The sequence below is a fragment of the Octopus bimaculoides genome, chromosome 12 (assembly GCF_001194135.2).
Source record: "Octopus bimaculoides isolate UCB-OBI-ISO-001 chromosome 12, ASM119413v2, whole genome shotgun sequence".
Taxonomy (NCBI): Eukaryota; Metazoa; Mollusca; class Cephalopoda; order Octopoda; family Octopodidae; genus Octopus; species Octopus bimaculoides.
Window position 1 is genome coordinate 52,406,676 of NC_068992.1, and position 6,788 is coordinate 52,413,463.

Genomic DNA, 6,788 nt, shown 5'->3' on the forward strand with positions numbered 1-6,788 from the left:
ATACAAATAATAACAACAGACGAGGACAGGTGGTGTAAATAACAAAAGTATATATTAGTATGACGCTCGGGAATCCGGAAAGTCTTTGACGTTTCGAGCTACGCTCTTCAACAGAAAGAATACGGAGACAAGGAGAAAAACACGGAGAAGAAAAGTTGAATAGTGTTCAGTACACAGTGGGTTTCTTTCAGTTTCTGTCTACCAAATCCGAGCATGAAGCTTACCTAAAGTGCTGTGCAATGGGACTGAACCTGCTGGAACTATGCGGTTGGGAAGCAAGCTTCTTATTTCTTTATTGCCCTCAAGGGGCTAAACATAGAGGGGACAAACAAGGACAGACAAAGAGATTAAGTCGATTACATCGACCCCAGTGCGTAACTGGTACTTAATTTATCGACCCCGAAAGGATGAAAGGCAAAGTCGACCTCGGCGGAATTTGAACTCAGAACGTAAAGACAGATGAAATACCGCTAAGCATTTCGCCCAGTGTGCTAACGTTTCTGCCAGCAAGCTTCTTACCACACAGCTACTACTGTGCCTATATATTAAGATATTGGCCTAACACAATGGTAGAGTTAAACACTATGGGAGTTTAGGTCACAAGAGGTCTACAAAGGACCGCTTGGGAAATGTTCCCAGTGATACGGACCATGCAATTGTCCAAGGCAAATGCATGGTCCTTTACAATCAATATAACTTTATCAAGATTATACATTGTTACCACCATTCATCTTTTCTCTTTTAAATTTTCTAAACATAATAGTCTTCTTCAATAGCTGACCACATATTCAATGTTAAGAAAGATGGAGCACTATATAATACTAGAATGCCAAGCATGGTCCTTCAGAAACAATGTAACTCTATGAAGATATAGATCGATACCGCCACCACTCAGATCTCTTTTAAATCTGCTACACACAATAGTCTACTTAAATAGCTGACCACATACACAGCGTTAAGAAAAACTGAGAACCACATAATACTGAGGTGCCATGCCAAGGAGGTCACATTCCATGTTTGTTATGCTCAAAAGAGTCCATACAAATCCTATTATATAATCCACTGCAATTACTGAACAGGCAAAATAAAGCGTTTACCACTTGCATCCATGGATGTTTTGAAACTCCAATTCTATCACAAATCTAAATTTGCACTTAGAATCTCTCCACATAATCCTCACCCAGATAAACTATAGGTGCATTATATGCTTACTTAATTTAATTTAATTTAATCAATGCTGTACCACTTTATTCCTCATCTTATATGACGATTATCATTCTACATATTCAACATCAATCTCTGAAATACTTATTTACATCCCCTATTCTAAATTTACCACTTACTCAAACATCATATAATACCATATTACATAATTCCTTATTTCATTCAATGTTCTGCTTCAAATTCCAATACAATGATTTAACTAAATATTATAATCAAGCAACCACTTATTGATATTTTCAGTTAATGTATAAATTTTAAGATCTTACAATTTATTCCTTTGCTACTCTATACCCACATTGAATCATTTTTATACTTTCCATTAAACTTGCAGTTTTAAATATTAAATCCTTATTCTTACAATAAAAGAATTCAGAAACTAGCAACAAACAACATACATGTGAAACAAGCTCACTGCCCTCATTATGTATTCTATAGTTAATAAACACACAAACCTTAATCCTTGTGAAGGTGCATGGCTTAGTGGTTGGAATATTTGGCTCATGGTCGTATGGTCATGAGTTCTATTCCTCATGACATGTTGTGTCCTTGAGCAAGACACTTTTATTTCATATTACTCCTGTCTGCTCAGCTGGTAAAAATGAATAGTATAAATGTTCACAAACGAAATATAGAGAAATCATTATGAATACAGGAAACAGGTAAGTATTAGCTTTATACAAGATACAATTTCTGAATTGGCCCTAGTACCTCACATTCAATTTTCTTTTTCTCTTCCACTGAAAACCATTCCAGTTCTCAAAGTTGGCGGTACATATGGCAAGGGTTGTTATCCGATTCCTTGGTGTCTTATTGGTACCTGAGATTCTTAGCAGCCTGTGGTCACATGGATTTTGTTCTGACACTATGGGGGTGGGGGTCCCATTGAACTGCAGGATACTGAGGTCAATTTCTTTACATTGGTTTAGCTTTTAAGATGAAGCCACCCCACTGGCTAGGTGAGCTGGCCATTTATTACCAGTTCAATTTTGCCAGCCCCTATATGTACACATCATCATTATCATTATCATTGTCATCAATAATTAATGTTTGTTTTCCATGCAGTCATAAGTTGGATGGTTTGACAAGAACTGGCAAGGCCTGGGCCCCCATGGCTTCTATAGCTGGATGCTTTCCTAATGCCAACCATTTTGCAGAGTGTACATGGCACCACAGCATGCATACCAATACTTTTTATGTAACACCTTGGCTGTAGGATCTTATATATACATATATATATATATATATATATATATATATATATATACATATATGTATGTATGCATATACGTATACATCAGGCACATGCTGTCAGTAATTACTCAGGGTAGGTAGTTGATGACATTTATGCAGTAAAACACAGAAAAAATAAATGGAACAGAGCTGCGAGAGTGAGTTGAAGGCAGATTTACTTTTGCCTTTATAGCACGTAAAGAAAACGTTGTTGTAGGAGTGTGTGCAGCACATGTACTACAGCAGTACTATGTGTAGCTTGACTACTGAGATTGAAAGGCAAGGGCGAATTATACCTACCTAATCTATAAAAAATAAAATATTTCTGCCTTTTATGCATAGTAATTAGAGTAAGCTTCATAATTCTATTGAATTAGATGCATATTATGTTATAAAAGGAAAATGTTGCTATTGATTTATTTTATTGAGGTAAGCAGTGCATACCTTGCCTACCTGGGTGGCATGTCCCTGATATATATATATATATATATATATATATATAACATATGCAATATATGTATATGTATATATATATGTGTGTGTGTGTGTGTGTGTGTGTGTGTGTATTTATGTAGATATATATATGTGTGAGAGTGTCTCGCACGCATATAAACAGACACACTAGTGAAAACCATAATTTCAATGAATAAGTGGATGATTTTTATTGATTAATTAAAACTTGAAGGTGAGGCAGATTGGTAAATATTTCTGTCTTTGTTAGTTTTCCAAGTAATATATCATATTTGACAAGCTACATGTTTACTCTCTCATGGCTTATACATTTCCATTAAATAAAATATTGTAATAAGGATGCAAGTGGAAGACATTCCATTGTCTTTCGAGGAAATGGCCTGGAACTTAAAAACAAACAATAACAGAAAGTTACAGACCTGATCGCTGCTGACACATATAGCACTTAGCAGAAAGACTTTCACAGAAGACCACTTAAGTAGAACATTAAGTAGAAGATTCTCTTGTAAAGCCGGAAGTCTTTGCAATTTAGTGGAACAGATACAAGCATTCTTTATATTAATGTCAAGATAATTAATGCTTGGAATATGACAGGCAAATGACCAAGAGAGTAAGTGGGTTGAGGTGATTAACTTGTCCCAAGGCAGCCTCATTTGAAGCAAAACTTATTTTATCATGCCAAAAATTACCTTTGGTGAAACTTTTGCATTGAAATTTCCATATATCTCATATGAGATGTGCTTTGAGTAAGTAATTAATATATTTATATCAAAGAGAAACTGAATTTATGTGATTTTTTTCCCCCTCTTTTCCTTTATAATATATATTCAAGCAAACTGAAGATATATCTTACTCTTAATAGAATGACCTGCATCAATCTGATGTAGTAAATGCAGCACTGGATTAACCATTAAGCAAAATAAGCACATGCTTAGGGCGTCAAGGGAAGGAGGTGGCCCACTACAGAAATGGTAAATGGTTTACAGCACAAAAGAAATCACTTTAAACTTGCCAAATTAATATTTGGGATGCCTTTATCTCTACTAAGTATAGATGCAGATGTGTTACCTAAGATTAATTTTGAGGATCTGATCAAAGACTTTGCAATTCAAAAAAGCAGGAGGAAACTTTTCAAATATAAATAAAATGGAAGTATCCAAAAATATACATTATTTTCCTTCTTACTATTTTGTTTCATTTTGAAAAATAAACGTTTATTTTATGGTTTGTTATTGCTTATATGTTGAATTACATAATCTTTTACGGGGGCAACCAAATCTTTTAATCCGGTCTTGAGTAAATGTGACCTGCAGGAAATAGCAGCTCTTTTGGAATCACACCTTATCTTCTTTTAAAAAATGGCAAGATATACTAGATAGCATAATGTAGTGATGAATTTGTGGAATTGTATGAAAAGATCAAGGAAAGATGTCTTGCAGTAATCCATTGCTGAGTTCTAGGCATAGGAGTGGCTATGTGGTAAGTAGGTTGTTTACGAACAACATGGTTCCGGGTTCAGACCCACTGCATGGCACCTTGGGCAAGTGACTTTTACTGTAGCCTCAGGCTGACCAAAGCCTTGTGAGTGGATTTGGTAGATGGAAACTGAAAGAAGCCCGTCGTATATATGTATATATATATGTGTGTGTGTGTGTGTGTATATGTTTGTGTTTGTTCCCCCAACATCGCTTGACAACCGATGCTGGTGTGTTTACATCCCCGTAACTTAGCGGTTCGGCAAAAGATACTGATAGAATAAATACTAGGCTTACAAAGAATAAGTCCTGGAATTGATTTGCTCGACTAAAGGTGGTGCTCCGGCATGGCTGCAGTCAAATGACTGAAACAAGTAAAAGAGTAAAAGAGTAACTACAAAGCTTGTGACAGAATGAATGCTAAACTTTATCAAGGTGTTAATCGTTCACTTGTATAAACATCAGTGGCACAGAAAGGAGGAACCTGCTTGAATGGATGTATGTATACCCAGTAACTTCTCTAAAAGATCTTACCCAGACCTGAGCATATATGTGCAAATGCCGAGTCTGTCTATCTTAGCCAAGAGAAACCAAGTAGTCAAAGTAATTATGCTATGTCTGAATACACGAGGGGTAAGTCATGACTGGAAGGTCTTTAATTAAAGTTTGAAGGTCAGAGATGAACAGAAGCTAAACAGCAATATCTCTTTCATCCATCAGTGCATATGACAGATTTTAGAGATAGGATATATATATTTAGATATGTGCATGCGCAAAGTTTAGAGAAAGCAATGTAGTTAAGAAGTTTACTTTCCAAACACATAAATCTGGGTCGTAAGATTGTGCCTGGATAAGGCAACACATGGTATTCTTGAGCAAAATACTTCATTTCACATTGCTCCAGTCCACTCAACTGGCAAAAACGAGTAACCCTGCAACAGACTAGCGTCCCATCCAGGTGGGGAGTGTATACATCATGAAAACAAGAAAACAAGCCCTTATGAGTCAGGATGTCTTGAGAAGGTAATTTTGCCTTTTGTACCTCATGTGTTTCATGAGAATATCAGTGATGAGGAAAAAACAGCCTGATGTGATTCAATAGGCTCTGAGAAAACTCAAGAAAACCATAGGGTCATATTACCTCTAAAATCCTATTGCTCTGAAGCTCTTATGCTTTGAATATCTCTGAATGAATGATGCACTTGGTGTAAATTCACTTCTATGAATCCATTAGTTCTACCATTTAGGCTGAGGACAGTTTTATCGAATGGCTTGCCTATTCGATATTTCTAGCTGAATGTGTATGCTGTTTTCCAAAACTGTGTTGCTTTCCTGTGTGATAACTTTGTTTTCCATGTGTTTTCATTTTCTTTATTTCCTGGTGCACTGTACATATATTCATAAAACAGAAACTGTGAAAGTGACTTCACAGTTTTGTCAAGACTCTCTTGTCAGTGAAGATGGTAGAGATATTAGATCTTATAATATGTGTGTGTGTGTGTATGTGTGTATCTGTGCATGTATGTATATGTATATATATGCATATGTGTATTTTTGTGTATGTGTGTGTGTCTATATATATATATATATATATATATATATATAAAGTGTAGTATATTGCCACTTAAGTGTGGCTGACCCCTAGGGGTGGATGTTACTGTTGCTTTTAGCCCCAGGAGGACATCTCCTCCAGCTGGCTTATCGACACACGACTGTGTCCTGTTTGCCAAGGGAAGTTATCCCTCTCACCTCGATCAGCAGGTGTATGTATATATGTATATGTATTTATGTATGTATCTATGTATGTAAATAAAAGTACCATAAGGGGTGAGGGTTAAGAAATAATAGGGAAAAGCAGAATGATATAAGTACTAGATACAAAAAAAGCGGAAAAGTTGGGAAAACATTCAGAAAAAAAAAAAAAAGAAAACTTGGAGGTGATAAAGGAAATTTATCTAACAAGAGAGCTAAAGGCAAAATGCAATGGAAATTGTGTTAACAGTCATTATCAAGGATGAGCTGTGATAAAGTTTTCAATCTAAAAAACAATAAATGAGAATATATTTATTATGTGTCAGGTGATATTTCATTTCCTTGCTACACAAATTATTATACCAAGTGTGCTTGTTCAGAAAATGAGTGCACGCGATGCGAAATACTGGAATGCATTGCAGTGGATCATCAGATAAATAATTATATGTTTATTTATGTATGAATACATGTAAGTATGTATGTATGTATGTATGTATGTATGTATGTATGTATGTATCTGTCTGTCTATCTATCTATCTATCGATCCATCCATACATACGTTTATACACACACACACACACACACACACACACACACACACACACACACACACGACGTGCACACACACACAACCAC